The sequence below is a fragment of the Triticum urartu genome, chromosome 2A (assembly GCF_056163025.1).
Source record: "Triticum urartu cultivar PI428250 chromosome 2A, HENAU_Tu73, whole genome shotgun sequence".
Taxonomy (NCBI): Eukaryota; Viridiplantae; Streptophyta; class Magnoliopsida; order Poales; family Poaceae; genus Triticum; species Triticum urartu.
In genome coordinates this window covers 214,260,750-214,278,743 of record NC_141874.1, presented here as the reverse complement: position 1 = coordinate 214,278,743, position 17,994 = coordinate 214,260,750, and positions in this window count along the sequence as shown.

The following is a 17,994-nucleotide window of genomic DNA, read 5'->3' as shown; positions in this document are numbered from 1 at the left end:
ATAGGGAGCATTCATTTTCATGCTATACATTATTTTTCTCTCTTCATAGGTAGATGCATTAATGGTAAAGATGAAGCATGTCACATGTGTGTGCCTGATCTTAGCGTTCTCAGGAGTGCTGTATTAGGAGATAGACATTATAATTTGGGGGCTATCGTTGCACGTATGTTGCATAATAATAGATTTAATGGAGATTTCTTCGGTGGAATTTATGCAACCCGTCTAGCTAATTTTCTTTATATACCCATACGTGGGTATGATATTGAGTTGCCTCCTGTTTAATTAGATTATGAGGCCATGGTTCGTCATCAGTTTGTTGAGAGGAATGATCGGTTCCTCTAGTACAGACTAATCTTTGACAGATGACGCACCTATCATGTCGCTCTCCCTGCTCCTGCTTTCTTTGACTCTCAGGCAAAAGGGAGATATGTTATAACCAGGGAGGAGGCGGACGAGTATAAGAGGAGGACGGAGACAGCCCGTCTCCAAGCGGCAACTCATGAGGCAATAGCTGCTGCATCTCAGTACGACCCCAGCTACAACTTTGGATATCCGCCAGGCCAGCCGTGGCAATAGACCAACTTAGGCCAAAAGCCTAAGCTTGGGGGAGTATGTATTTCTCACCGACATTACATTTATGTTCACACACTCATGCTAGGTGTCGGTGCTCATACTTTTTCATTGTATCATCCATGCTAGTTTATTTCTTTTTTATGCTTTCTTCTTGTGTGTTTAATAAACTTTAAGAAAAACAAAAAAATAGTTGTATCTTTTAATTAGTTTACTTTCCATGCTTGTAGTAGTAATTAAGAAGAAAACCTAAAAAGATTTCTCGTTCTTCTTTTGCTTGTTGGGAGCTTTCCCGTGTAAATAGTTTTATTTCTTTTCTTGTTCTCTGGGGGTCGATAGGAGAAGACTATTATGAAAATGTTAAAGTGGCTCTTATATGCATTATTGTTGATCTAACAAAGAGCTCATATTACCTTGTATTCTCTCTTGAATTGAATGCTTGCAGATTCCAGCTTAGTCCAATGCACGTGCACCATTATTATTATCCACACTATTCGGTCATGCAAGTGAAAGGCAATAATGATGATTATATGATGAACTTATTGAGATGAGAAAAGCTGGTATGAACTCGACCTCTCTTGTTTTTGTAAATTTGATTAGTTCCTCATTCCTGATTCAGCCTATTATGAATAAACATGTTTGCAATGACAATTAGAGATTATAGTTGCTTATGCCATGCTTAATTAGCTAGGAGCTTATAATGGTTTACCTTGCGTGCCAACATGCTATTAAAATGATTGTGATGTGGTATGATAGGGTGGTATCCTCTTTTGAACGATTCGAGTGGCTTGGCTTGGCACATGTTCACGCATGTAGTTGAAACAAAATCAACATAGCCTCTATGATATTTATGTTCATGGTGCATTATATCCTACTCATGCTTGCATTTGGTGTTGATTAATTTTAATGCATGTTCATGACTGTTGTCGCTCTCTAGCTGGTAGCTTCCCAGTCTCTTGCTAGCCTTGACTTGTACTAAGCGGGAATACTGGTTGTGCATCCAATTCCATAAACCCCAAAGTTATTCCATATGAGTCCACCATACCTACCTATATACGGTATCTACCTGCTGTTCCAAGTAAATTTGTATGTGCCAAAATCTAAACCTTCAAATAAACATTATGTTTTGTATGCTCGAATAGCTCATGTATCAACTAGGGCTGTCCGTATCTTCCATGTTAGGTGGGTTATTCTCAAGAGGAGTGGACTCCGCTCCGCACTCACAAGAAAATGACTGGTCACCGGGATGCCCAGTCCCATGCTTTATGCAAATCAAATTAAAATAACTGCAAAAAAAACTCCCCCGGGACTGTTGTTAGTTGGAGGCACTCGTTGTTTCGAGCAAGCCATGGATTGATGCTTGTTGGTGGAGGGGGAGTATAAACTTTACCATTCTGTTTGGGAACCGCCTATAATGTGTGTAGCATGGAAGATATCGCCATCTCTTGGTTGCTATGTTGACAATGAAAGTATACCGCTCAAAATATTATTCATATCTATTTCAAAACCGAGCTCTGGCACCTCTACAAATCCCTGCTTCCCTCTGCGAAGGGCCTATCTATTTACTTTTATGCTGAGTCATCATCCTCTTATTAAAAAGCACCAGTTGGAGAGCACCGCTGTCATTTGCATCCATTACTGTTAGTTTACATTGAGTATGACTTGACTGGATCTCTTTTACCATGAATTACAATGTCTAGACAGTCCTTGATCTTTCAAGGTGCTCCGCATTTATGTTTTGCGGTCTCAAAAAGGGCTAGCGAGATACCATCATGTTATATCATATCATGATTGTTTTGAGAAAGTGTTGTCATCCAAGATCTATTATTATTGCTCGCTAGTTGATTATGTCATTGATATGAGTAAACATGAGACCTATATGTTATTGTGAATATGGCTAGTTCATAATCTTTGCTAAGAACTTGAATGCTGGGTTTACATATTTACAACAACAAGAGCAAACAGAGTTTGTAAAAGTTTTTCTTTATCACTTTCAGTTTATCAACTAAATTGCTTGAGGACAAGCAAAGGTTTAAGCTTGGGGGACTTGATACGTCTCCGTCGTATCTACTTTTCCAAACACTTTTGCCCTGGTTTTGGACTCTAAATTGCATGATTTGAATGGAACTAACCCGGACTGACGCTGTTTTCAGCAGAATTGCCATGGTATTATTTTTGTGCAGAAATAAAAGTTCTCGGAATAACCTGAAAATCAACGGAGCATTATTTTGGAATATATAAAAAATATTGGAAGGAAGATACACGTCAGGGGGGCCTCCACCTGTCCACGAGGGTGGGGGCGCGCCCTAGCCCCCCCCCCCCCCCCCCCCCGCCCGGGCGCGCCCCCTGCCTCGTGGGCCCCCATACGCTCAACCGACCTCAACCCTAACTCCATATATTCACTTTCGGGGAGAAAAAAACCAGGAAGAAGGATTCATCGCGTTTTACGATACAGAGCCGCCGCCAAGCCCTAAACTCTCTCAGGAGGGCTGATCTGGAGTCCGTTCGGGGCTCCGGAGAGGGGAGTCCGTCGCCATCGTCATCATCAACCATCCTCCATCACCAATTTCATGATGCTCACCGCCGTGCGTGAGTAATTTCATCGTAGGCTTACTAGACGGTGATGGGTTGGATGAGATTTATCATGTAATCAAGTTAGTTTTGTTAGGGTTTGATCCCTAGTATCCACTATGTTCTGAGATTGATGTTGCTATGACTTTGCTATGCTTAATGCTTGTCACTAGGGCCCGAGTGCCATGATTTCAGATCTGAACCTATTATGTTTTCATCAATATATGAGAGTTCTTGATCCTATCTTGCAAGTCTATAGTCACCTACTATGTGTTATGATCCGGCAACCCCGAAGTGACAATAGTCGGGACCAGTCCCGGTGATGACTGTAGTTTGAGGAGTTCATGTATTCACTATGTGTTAATGCCTTGGTCCGGTACTCTATTAAAAGGAGGCCTTAATATCCCTTAGTTTCCAATAGGACCCCGCTGCCACAGGAGGGTAGGACAAAAGATGCCATGCAAGTTCTTTTCCATAAGCACGTAAGACTATATTTAGAATACATGCCTACATTACATTGATGAATTGGAGCTAGTTCTGTGTCACCCTAGGTTATGACTATTACATGATGAACCGCATCTGGCATAATTCTCTATCACCGATCCATTGCCTACGAGCTTTCCATATATTATTCTTTGGTTATTTACTTTTCAGTTGCTATTGTTATCATCACTACAAAACACCAAAAATATTACTTTTGCTACCGTTACCTTTTACCACCATTACCACTACTATCATATTACTTTGCTACTAAACACTTTGCTGAAGATATTAAGTTTCCAGGTGTGGTTGAATTGACAACTCAGCTGCTAATACTTGAGAATATTCCTTGGCTCCCCTTGTGTCGAATCAATAAATTTGGGTTGAATACTCTACCCTCGAGAACTGTTGCGATCCCCTATACTTGTGGGTTATCACCTGTTCGCCAGGGCTAACTTGCTCGTTTTCTCAATCGTCCTATTCGGCAGTTCGTTCGTCAGGATCTTCTTTGTCTTCGACACCGTCCGGAGTGTTATCATCTCACGTGCCGGTGTTGCTGTCTTTGCTGCGGCGTGATTTAGAGCGGCACCAATGATGCTGGCGCTTTAGTTCTGTCTTAGGAGGTTCATCCTCAACTGGATTCTCTTTGTCATCGCCACTATTTTCTTTTGGTGCATCCACCATGTATACGTCATATGAGGAGGTGGCCATCCATCGTCCGGTGAACGGCGGGTTTTGGGCCTCCTCTTCTCCTGCATCGTTGTTCATATCGTCGATGTCTTCGGAGCCATAATCGAGCATGTCAGTTAGGTCCTCGACAGTGGCTATGAAGTGGGTGGTGGGTGGGAGACGAAATTCTCTGTCATCAGCCTCCAGTTCGAACCAAATATAATTCGGCTGAGAGTCCCCTGCCTGGGATAGATTTTTTAGTGCGTTTAGCACGTCGCCCAAAGGCGAGTGTTGGAAGATGTCCGCGGAGCTGAATTCGGCGCTCGATGACCGATCATGCTCGACGTACGTGGACGCACAAGGTTCGGAACCTGTAGCCGGGGACGAGCCCATGGTTCCAGTGAGACAGATGTAACTTGAAGTTAGGTCTGTGTGCGGCTCCAATGTCGTTGAGTCTGCGGCTTCCGCGGCGGGATTGAGCTTCTCGTCTTCGGATGGCGCGATCTGCTCCAGATCTAGGGCCAGAGCGGCTACAGGTACTATCTCCTGGGTATGGTCCGATGACAGATTTACGTCATGTTCATCGTGGTGGCAGGGAGCGGCTGCCATGGTCTCGAATCCGACGAAGATCAAGTCTCTGCGGATTTCCACGACGTAGTTCAAGCTTCCAAATCTGACCTAATGGCCAGGGGCGTAGCTTTCGATCTGCTCCAGATGGCCAAGCAAGTTGGCCTGCAGTGCGAAGCCGCCGAATACAAAGATCTGTCTAGGGAGGAAGGTTTCCCCTTGGGCAGCATTGTTGTAGATAATTGAAGGAGCCATCAAACCTTTTGACGACAGCATAGTGGAACTCTCAATGAAAGCACCAATGTCGGTGTCAAAACCGGCGGATCTCGAGTAGGGGGCCCCGAACTGTGCGTCTAAGGCCAATGGTAACAGGAGACAAGGGACACAATGTTTACCCAGGCTCGGGCCCTCTCTATGGAGGTAATACCCTACTTCCTGCTTGATTGATCTTGATGAATATGAGTGTTACAAGAGTTGATCTACCACGATATCGCAATGGCTAAACCCTAAAAGTCTAGCCTGTCTGACTACGATTATGAGGATCTCTGTCTACGGACCTAGCCCTCCAATTTATATAGACACCGGAGGGATCTAGGGTTACATAAGGTCGGTTATAGAGAAAGGAATCTTCATATTCAGACGCCAAGCTTGCCTTCCATGTCAAGGAGAGTCCCATCCGGACACGGGTAGAGTCTTTGGTCTTTGTATCTTCACAGGCCATTAGTTCGGCCCATGCCTAATAGGTCGGACGCCCGAGGACCCCTTAGTCCAGGACTCCCTCATCCACGGTCGCCGTCCTAGAGTTCACCTTATCCTGGCGGGCACGGCGGAGCGCCTGAAGCTTCTGGAAATTGGTGCTCATGGCCCAGAGGAGCTGGTCCTCTTGGGAACCACCACTGCTGGCGCTCGGTTCGTCAACAACCTGGAGCCCGGCGGCGGCGAGGCCCTCATCGTCGAAAACCTCCCCTTCGGTTGGCACTATGGTGCTTGTCATCCCCAGGAGGCAGACGCACAGATCATCGCCCACCTTCAAGTACTTGCCCGGGGCGGGGGCTGTAGGGGAGGAAGGTTGGTCACCGGCCGCCTCCTCCCCGGCGGGCTCCTTGGTGGCCTCCTCAGCAGCAGCCTTGCCAGCCTCCCCGGCAGGCCCCTTGGCGGCCTCCTCGGCGGCAGCCTTGCCGGCCTCCCCGGCAGGCCCCTTGGTGGCCTCCTCGGCGGCAGCCTTGCTGGCCTCCCCGGCAGGCCCCTTGGCGGCCTCCTCGGTGACGGACTTGGCAGCTTCCCGGGCAACGATCCTAGTGGCCTCAGCTTCAGCATCCTTGGCGACCTCCTCGATGACAGCATCAACGTCCACCTGATCCGTCGAGGGAGGGTCTGGAAACTAGAAAGGAGAATGAAGCGAGGCCAAAATTAAAGTTCAGAACAAAGGAAAGAAAGAACATCGCATGGCAGAGATAACAAGGGACGGGAGGTAGGCAGCTTACCCGTGCCAAGATGAGGAGAAGTGGTTCCCTCCCCGCTAATGTTCGTTGCCGAGACGGAGCCACCGGTGCCCATGTTTGCCCCCTCTTCCTCCATGCGCGTGGGCTCGGCGGTAGGTGCCCTTGCCGGTGACACCCCTCTAGGTGGCGTGGTCGATGGGGGCGACGTGTTAGGGGCGGCCCTCAGTGGCTCCTCCAGTTGCCGCTCTCCTCCTGCGAACCCGGCAAGGTCAGTACCAAGGATACACACCCCAACGCCCGTCAATGGGGAGTGAATAACGGACTCACGCTGGGGGCTGGAGCGGGGGCTGCACTGAGGGATGTTGTCCGGGCTGATCACCACCAACGCCGGCGTACGCGGAGCGCTCGCCGGGGGCTCGTCGCTCGTCGAAGCCTTGGCTCTCTTTGCCACCCTCTGAGCCAGAGTCTCCATGTCACTGTGAAGATAAGATCAAGTCAGGGAAAGATAGCACAGGCGGAGGATTGGGAGATGATGAGGGGCAAGGTGCTTACTCATCCTCCTCCTCTGGCCTCCTCTTCCTCCTCGGGCTAAAGGACCCGAGATCGAAATCGGCCTCCGGGGCGGCATCCGCGGGGGCAGGAGAAGGGGATGGGGTCCTTGGCCGCTTGGACGTGGAGGAGGCGGCGGCCGCAACCCTCTTCGCTGCCGCAACCCTCGTCTGGCGCACGGGCTGCGCCTGCGCCCCTTGCTGCTGCGCAGTCTTGCCGGGCCGGGCCGGCTCGCCGGAGCCAGCCCGCCGCAGGACGCGTTTCTTCCCTGGGGCCGAGGAGTCATCCACACCGGTCTCCTCTTCGGCCGACTCCTCGACCGCTTCTTCAACAAGGGGAACCCCAGCGCCGGCACCGCTGGGCTCCCCGGCAGACCCCGTCCACTCGGCAAACTCCTTCTCTTCAGCGGCCACGTCGGCCTCGTCCTCCACAGTGCCGAGGCTGCCGGCCTCCTCAACAAGTGTTGCCTCCTCCACCCTGGCAGCAATGTACGCCGACTCTTCCTCAGTGGTGGGGCGGACGAGCCGTGGCTCGTCACGAACATACCTCTCCGACAAGTTGTCGAAGAATGTCTGCACCAGCTCCACTTTTGGCTCGACCCAGCTCGAGTCGAGGCCGTGCACGTTGAAAACTGGCATCATGGCGATGATGGCGGTCAGGCAAGAGTTATTGCTCAACGAGACCACCCCCGCTGGCAACCCGAACAGGTTGTCAGACTTACCAACCTTGCCGGCCTTGCCGGTCTTCTCAGCCTTGTCGGTCCTCTCGACCCTGCCGACCTCATCAACCTTGAGCTGGAAAATCCTCTGACAAAGATGAGCGTGCTGCAGCACCATGAAGTTGTGGTTCAGGCCGGGGCGGAGCCTCATGATGTCGGCTGCATTCCTGAACTCCTAGGCGGGCCTCCCCTTATTGTGCAATGGGGCAATCCGATGGCGGATGAAGTCAGCCCCGATCATCTCGAGAGCGACCCGGCTGAGGTGAGGCGATGGATCCTTGTGATGGTAACTGTGAGCTTCCCGTCGTTGGCATCGAGCTCGCCCTAGTCCTTGCTGCGGACCGGCGGCCTCCGATGGATCCGGCAGATCTCCTGCGGATCTGTCTCCTCGATCCAGCACCACCGGCCCCGCCACTCGTCCCACCTCTTCTTCTGAGCACCCTCTGGGTACGTGCCCCTGCTCTGGGTCCTCGGGATCCAAGTGATGCGGCCAGAGAAGGCACCCCCTGGCTGGATGTGAGGGGTGAAGTAATGGTGGAAAAGCGTCGTGCTAGGGTGCACTCCGACGAAGCCCTCGCAAAGGTGAGCAAAGAAGGCCATACACGCCACGGTGTTCGGCATAAGATCTAGAAGGTGGAAGCCGTAGGTGTGCATGATATCATTGAAGAAATCTGAGAAAGGGGGGCAAAGCCCGCAGGAGAAGTAGTTGACAAAGAAAGGATATCGGTTTGGACCAGGCTTGGTGAAGAAGGCAGGGACGATGCGCGTGGCAGGATGCCGCGACGTCTCCCTCCCCCACAGGCACCTGAACTTTTCCCTGAGGGTGAGCGCGTCGACCATCGGGGTGAAGAGGACGTACTGCGTCCGCAGCTCCACCAACTCGCTCTCCGGCGCCTCCTTCCCCCGGCATCCTTCGCCGCTCCCTTTCCCTTGCTTGCTTGGGCGCCATGGCGGCTGAGAGGGGGCGAGGGATCAAGTGAAATGGGGGTGCGGCAGCGGCAAGCAGAGGTGAAAGCTCTGATTTGCACTTGAAGAAGAAGAGGGGAGCGGCGGTTCCAAGATTGGAAAAGGCGCGGAGGGTAAATGAGCAGCGCCCCTGCGGTTTCCTCTTTTTTATGAGGAAGACGCGGGCCACCTCTTTACTATTCACCACGAGGTGATGCAAGCATGATGTAACCGCTCCAAGCACGACCCCCATGTCATGCACTCAATGCGGGTCGTGGGGAAGCACAACTGGCGAGAAAATTACCATGGTTAAAACTCTGCCACGTGTGCCCGCGCACTATTCTGGGCCTGGCCCAACAACGCTCCGTGCTTATGTGTAGCCCAGGCCCGAGGGCTCCTGTCGGTGTACAAAAGTAGGGGCCTTTCTGTACCACTTTACTTGTGCACAGGAAGTCGTAGCCACACCTGCGGCCATGCTTGGCGGGGCAGAGGAAGGAAAGGTGCGAGGCTGCCAAGGCAGCACTCAAGCCAGAGGCATGGAGAGCAAAGGGACAAGATGGACCTCCCCTGGCAGCACTCTTGCCGGGAGGGCCTACGTAGCCCCGGCAAGAGCCTTGCCGGGGCAACTTGCCCAGCACCAGCAAGGCCGCTACCCTTGAGCCTCAGAGTTCTGACACCATCGACAATGTTGAGACCAAGACTCGGGGGCGCCTGCGTGGTGGCATGCATATCTTTGTGAAGACCAAAGGCATGCGAGTCTAGATAAGCACCAGAAGACCCCCGGCAAGATCCTTGCCAGGGACGGCCGAAGACCCCCGGCAAAGATCCTTGCCAGGGATGGCCGAAGACCCCCGGCAAAGATCCTTGCTGGGGACAGCTGCGAGACCCCGGCAAGACCCTTGCCGGGGGCGTCTGCGGGGCCCTGGCCTGGCCCGCACCTGCCAAGGTTTCGCTGCCCGCGTCGGAACAAGCCCACCAACTAGACAAGCGCCTGCATGGCAGGATGCAGCTTCTAGGCCAACTAGTCAAGCACCTGCATGGTGGCATGCAGATCTTCGTGAAGGCACTGTCGCCACACCAGCACAGGGACCGGCCAGCCAGCATGGCGCTGCATGCCTTGTCAGCATGGACGCGCGTCGAAGCAAGGCAAGGTGGCGACGGACGGGACGACCTCCATTGCCTGATATGTCCATTTTACATCATGCTTTTATATCGATATTTATAGCATTATGGGCTGTTATTACACATTATGTCACAATACTTATGTCTTTTCTCTCTTATTTTACAAGGTTTACATGAAGAGGGAGAATGCCGGCAGCTGGAATTCTGGGCTGGAAAAGGAGCAAATATTTTGAGACCTATTATGCACAACTCCAAAAGTCCTGAAACTCCACGAAAGTCAGTTCTGGAATATATTAAAAATATTGGGCGAAGAAAGCACCAGAGGGGGGCTAGCCACCGTCCACGAGGGTGGGGGCGTGCCCTACCCCCTGGGCGCGCCCCCTGCCTCGTGGGCCACCTGGCAGGCCCGTGATGACCATCTTATGGTATAAGGTGCCTTTTGCCCTAGAAAAAATCAGAAGAAAGTTTTCGGGACGAAGCACCACCATCTCAAGGTGGAACCTTGGCGGAACCAATCTAGGGCTCCGGTGGAGCTGTTCTGCCGGGGAAACATCCTCCCGGGAGGGGGAAATCGTCACCGTCGTCATCACCATCGATCCTCTCATCGGGAGGGGGTCAATATCCATCAACATCTTCACCAGCACCATCTCCTCTCAAACCCTAGTTCATCTCTTGTATCTGATCTTTGTCTCAAAACCTCATATTGGTACCTGTGGGTTGCTAGTAGTGTTGATTACTCCTTGTAGTTGATGCTAGTTGGTTTATTCGGTGGAAGATTATATGTTCAGATCCTTTATGCATATTAATACCCCTCTGATTATGAACATGAATATGATTTGTGAGTAGTTATGTTTGTTCCTGAGGACATGGGAGAAGTCTTGTTATAAGTAGTCATGTGAATTTGGTATTCGTTTGATATTTTGATGAGATGTATGTTGTCTTTCCTCTAGTGGTGTTATGTGAACGTCGACTACATGAAACTTCAGCATTGTTTGGGCCTAGGGGAAGGCATTGGGAGGTAATAAGTATATGATGGGTTGCTAGAGTGACAGAAGCTTAAACCCTAGTTTATGCGTTGCTTCGTAAGGGGCTGATTTGCATCCATATGTTTCATGCTATGGTTAGGTTTACCTTAATTCTTCTTTCATAGTTGTGGATGCTTGCAAGGGGGTTAATCATAAGTGGGATTCTTGTCCAAGGAAGGGCAGTACCCAAGCACCAGTCCACCCACATATCAAATTATCAAAGTAACGAACATGAATCATATGAGCATGATGAAAACTAGCTTGACGATAATTCCCATGTGTCCTCAGAAGCGCTTTCCTTTATATAAGAGTTTGTCCAGGCTTGTCCTTTGCTACAAAAAGGATTGGGATACCTTGCTGCACCTTGTTTACTTTTTTTACTTGTTACTCGTTACGAATTACCTTATCACAAAACTATCTGTTACCAATAATTTCAGTGCTTGCAGAGAATACCTTACTAAAAACTGCTTGTCATTTCCTTCTGCTCCTCGTTGGATTCGACACGCTTACTTATAGAAAGGACTATGATAGATTCCCTATACTTTTGGGTCATCAAGACTCTTTTCTGGCTCCGTTGCCGGGGAGTGAAGCGCCTTTGGTAAGGAAAAATTTATATAGTGTGCTGAAATTTACTGTCACTTGTTACTATGGGAAACAATCCTTTGAGGGGCTTGTTCGGGGTATCTTCACCCTGAAAAGTAGAGCAAAGAGTTGCTCCTCAACCTACTAAACCTACTGAAAATGTTTACTTTGAAATTCCTTCGGGTATGATAGAGAAACTGCTAGTTAATCCTTTTACAGGAGATGGAACATTACATCCCGATATGCACCTAATCTATGTGGATGGAGTTTGTGGATTATTTAAGCTTGCAGGTATGCCCAAGGATGTTATCAAGAAGAAGGTCTTCCCTTTATATTTGAAGTGAAAGGCATTGACATGGTTTAGGCCATGTGATGATATTGGATCATGGAACTACAACCGATTGAAATTGGAATTTCATCAGAAGTTTTATCCTATGTATCTGGTTCGTCGTGATCGTAATTATATATATAATTTTTGGCCTCGTGAAGGAGAAAATATCGCTCAAGCTTGGGGGAGGCTTAAGTCAATGTTATATTCATGCCCCAATCATGAGCTCTCAAGATAAATTATTATTCAAAATAATTATGCTCGGCTTTCTCTCAATAATCGCTCCATGCTCGATACTTCTTGTACTAGTTCTTTTATGATGAAGACCATTGAATTCAGATGGGATTTATTGGAAAGAATTAACCGCAACTCTGAAGATTGGGAACTCGATGAAGGTAAGGAGTCAGGTATAACACCTAAGTTTGATTGTGTTAAATCTTTTATGGATACCGATGCTTTTTCGTGAATTTAGCACTAAATATGGACTTGACTCTGAGATAGTAGCTTCTTTCTGTGAATCATTTGCTACTCATGTTGATCTCCCTAAGGATAAGTGGTTTAAATATCATCCCCCCATTGAAGTAAAAGTAGTTGAACCTATTAAATTTGAAGAAAAGACTATCACTTATAATGTTGATCCTATTGTTCCTACCGCTTATATTGAGAAACCACCTTTCCCTGTAAGAATAAAGGATCATGCTAAAGCTTCAATCTTGGTTCGTAAGAGTAATGCTAGAACACCTACACCCTCTGATAAATTAAAGTTTAACCTAGTATCGCTATGGTTAAAGATCTCTTGGTCGATAATATTGATGGGCATGTTATTTACTTCTGTGATGAAGCTGCTAGAATTGCTAGACCCGATACTAAAGATAAGCATAGACCTGTTGTAGGCATGCCTGTTGTTTCTATTAAAATAGGAGAACATTGCTATCATGGGTTATGTGACATGGGTTCTAGTGCGAGTGCAATACCTCATTCCTTATACAAAAAAATTATGCATGATATTGCACCTGCTGAGATAGAAGGTATTGATGTTACAATTAAAGCTTGCCAATAGAGATACTATTTCACCAATTGGGATTGTTAGAGATACTGAAGTCTTGTGTGGGAAAGTTAAATATCCTACTGATTTTCTTGTTCTTGGTTCCCCACAAGATGACTTTTGTCCCATTATATTTGGTAGACCCTTCTTGAATGATGTTAATGCTAAGATAGACTGCAAAAAGGGTATTGTTTCTGTTGGTTTAGGGGATATGTCTCATGATTTTAATTTTGCTAAATTTCGTAGACAACTCCATGATAAAGAATTGCCTAGTAAAGATGAAATTACTGGTCTTGCTTCTATTGTCGTGCCTCCTAATGATCCTTTAGAACAATATTTGCTAGACCATGAAAATAGTATGTTTATGAATGAAAGAAGGGAAATAGATGAAGTATTCTTTAAACAGGGACCTATTTTGAAACACAACTTGCTAGTTGAAATTCTAGGGGATCCTCCTCCATGCAAGGGTGATCCTGTGTTTGAGCTTAAACCATTACCTGATACTCTTAAATATGCTTATCTTGATGAAAAGAAGATATATCTTGTTATTATTAGTGCTAACCTTTCAAAGCAGGAAGAAGAGAGATTATTGAAAACTCTAAAGAAGCACTATGTTGCTATTGGATATACTCTGGATGATCTTAAGGGCATTAGTCCCACTCTATGCTAGCACAAAATAAAATTGGAGAAAGACGCTAAACCGGTTGTTGATCACCAACGACGGTTAAATCCTAAGACGAAAGAAGTGGTAAGAAATGAAATACTAAAGCTTCTGGAGGCAGGTATAATTTATCATGTTGCTGATAGTCAGTGGGTAAGTCATGTCCATTGTGTCCCTAAGAAGGGAGGTATTACTGTTGTTCCTAATGATAAAGACGAATTGATCCCACAAAGAATTGTTACAGGTTATAGAATGGCAATTGATTTCCACAAATTAAATAAAGCTACTAGAAAGGATCATTACCCTTTACCTTTTATTGATCAAATGCTAGAAATATTATCCAAACATACACATTTTTTCTTTCTAGACGGTTATTCTGGTTTCTCTCAAATACTTGTGTCAAAAGAGGATCAGGAAAAGGCCACTTTTACTTGCCCTTCCGGTACCTTTGCTTATAGACGTATGCCTTTTGGTTTATGTAATGCACCTGCTAGCTTTCAAAGATGTATGACTGCTATATTCTCTGACTTTTGTGAAAAGATTGTTGAGGTTTTCATGGATGATTTCTCCGTGTATGGAACTTCTTTTGATGATTGCTTAAGCAACCTTGATCGAGTTTTGCAGAGATGTAAAGAAACTAATCTTGTCTTGAATTGGGGGAAGTGCCACTTTATGGTTAATGAAGGTATTGTCTTGGGCATAAAGTTTCTGAAAGAGGTATTGAAGTTGATAAAGCTAAAGTTGATGTGATTGAAAAGATGATGTGTCCTAAGGACATTAAAGGTATAAGAAGTTTCCTTGGTCATGCCAGTTTTTATAGGAGGTTCACTAAAGACTTCTCAAAAATTTCTAGGCCTGTGACTAATATCTTACAAAAAGATGTTCCTTTTGTCTTTGGTGATGATTGTGTAGAAGCATTTGAAATACTTAATAAAGCCTTGATTTCTGCACCTATTGTTCAGCCACCTGATTGGAATTTACCCTTTGAAATTATGTGTGATGCTAGTGATTATGCTGTAGGTGTTGTTCTAGGACAAAGAGTTGATAAGAAATTAAATGTTATCCAATATGCTGGTAAAACTCTAGACAGTGCCCAGAGAAATTATGCTACTACTGAAAAAGAATTTTTAGCAGTTGTATTTGCTTGTGATAAGTTCAAACCTTATATTTTTTATTCTAAAGTAATTGTTCAGACTGATCATGCTACTATTAAATATCTTATGGAAAAGAAAGATGCTAAACCTAGACTTATTAGATGGGTTCTCTTGCTACAAGAATTTGATTTGCATATTATTGATAAGAAGGGAGCTGAGAACCCCATTGTAGACAACTTGTCTAGGTTAGAAAATGTTCTTGATGACCCACTCCCTATTGATGATAGTTTTCCTGATGAACAATTAGCTGTCATAAATGCTTCTCGTACTGCTCCATGGTATGCTAATTATGCTAATTATATTGTTGCTAAATTTATACCACCTAGTTTGACATACCAGCAAAAGAAAAAGTTTTCCTATGATTTAAGACATTACTTCTGGGATGACCCACACCTTTATAAAGAAGGAGTAGATGGTGTTATTAGACGTTGTGTACCTGAGCATGAATAGGAACAGATCCTATGCAAGTGTCACTCCGAGGCTTATGGAGGACACCACGCTGGAGATAGAACTGCACATAAGGTATTGCAATCCGGTTTTTATTGGCCTACTCTTTTCAAAGATGCATGTAAGTTTGTCTTGTCTTGTGATGAATGTCAAAGAATTGGTAATATTAGTAGACATCAAGAAATGCCTATGAACTATTCACTTGTTATTGAACCATTTAATGTTTGGGGCTTTGATTATATGGGACCGCTACCTTCCTCTAATGGGTATACACATATTTTTTAGTTGTTGTTGATTACGTTACTAAGTGGGTAGAAGCTATTCCAACTAGTAGTGATGATCATAACACCTCTATTAAGATGCTTAAAGAAGTTATTTTTCTGAGGTGTGGAGTCGCTAGATACTTAATGACTGATGGTGGTTCACATTTTATTCATGGTGATTTTCGTAAAATGCTTGCTAAGTATGATGTTAATCATAGAATCGCATCTCCATACCACCCACAGTCTAGTGGTCAAGTAGAAATGAGTAATAGAGAGCTTAAATTAATTTTGCAACAGATTGTTAATAGATCTAGAAAGAATTGGTCCAAGAAACTTGATGATGCATTATGGACCTATAGAACTGCATATAAAAATCCTATGGGTATGTCTCCGTATAAAATCGTTTATGGAAAAGCATGTCACTTACCTCTCGAACTAGAACATAAGGCATATTGGGCCATTAAAGAGCTCAATTATGATTTCAAACTTGCTGGTGAGAAGAGACTATTTGACATTAGCTCACTTGATGAGTGGAGATCCCAGGCCTATGAGAATGCCAAACTGTTTAAAGAAAAAGTTAAAAGATGGCATAACAAAAGGATACAAAAGCGTGAGTTTAATGTAGGTGATTATGTTTTGTTATACAACTCTCGTTTAAGATTTTTTGCAGGAAAACTCCTCTCTAAATGGGAAGGTCCTTACGTTATCGAGGAGATCTATCGTTCCGGTGCCATAAAAATCAATAACTTCGGAGGCACAAATCCGAGGGTAGTGAACGGTCAAAGAATCAAACATTATATCTCAGGTAATCCCATAAATGTTGAAACTAATGTTATTGACACCGTAACCCTGGAGGAGTATATAAGGGACACTTTCCAGGACATTTTAGACTCCGAAAAGGAATAGGTATGTGGTACGGTAAGTAAACCGACTCCAAAACAGTTCTAATAGCATTTTTTTCTCCATTTTGGAATATTTAAGAAAATAGGAAAATAAGTAGTCCGGAAAGGACACGAAGCGTCCACGAGGGTGGAGGGCGCGCCCGCCTACCTCGTGGGCACCTCGTGTGCCCTCCGGACTCCGATTTCCTGCATGATACTTCTTTTGGTTGGTAAAAAATCATTGTATAATCTCCCGGAGGTTTTGACCACCGTACCACGCAAATATCTCCTGCTTTTGTTTTGAGCTGTTTTTGGCCAGAGTTTCCAAGGCCAGGCATCATGTCGTCCCCCTCCTCCAACAACACGGGCGATGATGCTTGGCTAATGAAGATAGAGATGAAGAGAGAAGAACTTGGGGAGATAAACAAGGGTGATAGGATCAAGAAGGCCACGGAGGATCAAGCTCCGGTAGCAAAAGAAGAAGGCATCCTTTAACCTTACTATAACCATCTTACCCCTACTGAAATAGAAGCTTTCAAGATGATTGAAATAGTTCGGGTGCAAAATAAGTATCTCACTCATGAAAATATTTTGTTGCAAGAATACATCACTGCACTCAAGGGCATTATTCGCAAATTGGAGAATATCCAATGCTTGATGTGTGGCATGACTTCATCAACAGCTCCATCATCACCACCCCCGAAGAAAGAGACATAAATACATGGGTATGGGCACTCCCCTTGGCAACTACCAAGCTTGGGGCAGTGCCCCGGTATCGTATCATCATCAGACTTCTATCTTTACCGTTTTTCTTAGTTCGATCCTTTTGGTTATATCTTGATCTAGTAGAATAAAGTTTATTATGATCTAGCTTTGATTTTTTTGTGTTGATCCTTATCTATGTAATCAAGTCCGTGAGCTATATATAATAAAGATTAGTCTTGAGTCAAGGGCTTGGTTATCTTGCTATGATCTTAAGGGAATAAAAGAAGAAGAAAATAAAAGAAAGACTAAAAAGAAATAAAGAGATCATATTGATCTTATGGAGAGTAATGACTTCACATATAAAGAGTATGATGAATAAAGATTGTTGAGAGCTGACAAACATAGTTTTGGTCATCATTGCAATTAATAGGAAGTAATAAAGAAAGATAGGTTTTCACATATAAATATACTATCTTGGACATCTTTTATGATTATGAGCACTCATTAAAATATGACATGCTAAAAAGTTGATGTTGGACAAGGAAGACAACGTAATGGGTTATGTTTTCTTATATCCGAAATAAATTATATTGTCATGGATCATCCAACATGTTGAGCTTGCCTTTCCCCCTCATGCTAGCCAAATTCTTTGCACCAAGTAAAGATACTACTTGTGCTTCCAAATATCCTTAAACCCAGTTTTGCCATGAGAGTCCACCATATCTACCTATGGATTGAGTAAAATCCTTCAAGTAAGTTTTCATTGTTGCAAGCAATAAAAATTTCTTTCTAAATATGTATGATCTATTAGTGTGGAGAAAAAAGCTTTATACGAGCTTGTGCTATGGAAGAAATAAAAGCGACAGACTGCATAATAAAGTTCCCTATCACAAGTGGCAATATAAAGTGACATTCTTTTGCATTAAGATTTTGTGCATCCAACCATAAAAGCTCATGACAACCTCTGCTTCCCTCTGCGAAGGGCCTATCTTTTATTTTTGTCCTAAACCTTATACAAGAGTCATAGTGATCTTCACCTTTCCTTTTTACATTTTATCATTTGGCAAGCACTGTGTGTTGGAAAGATCCTGATATATATAGCTAATTGGATGTGGGTTTTCATAAAGCATTATTGTTGACATTACCCTTGAGGTAAAAGGTTGGGAGGCAAAACTATAAGCCCCTATCTTTCTCTGTGTCCAATTAAAACATCATACCCATAAGTATTGCCTGAGTGTTAGCAATTGTGAAAGACTAAATGATAGTCGAG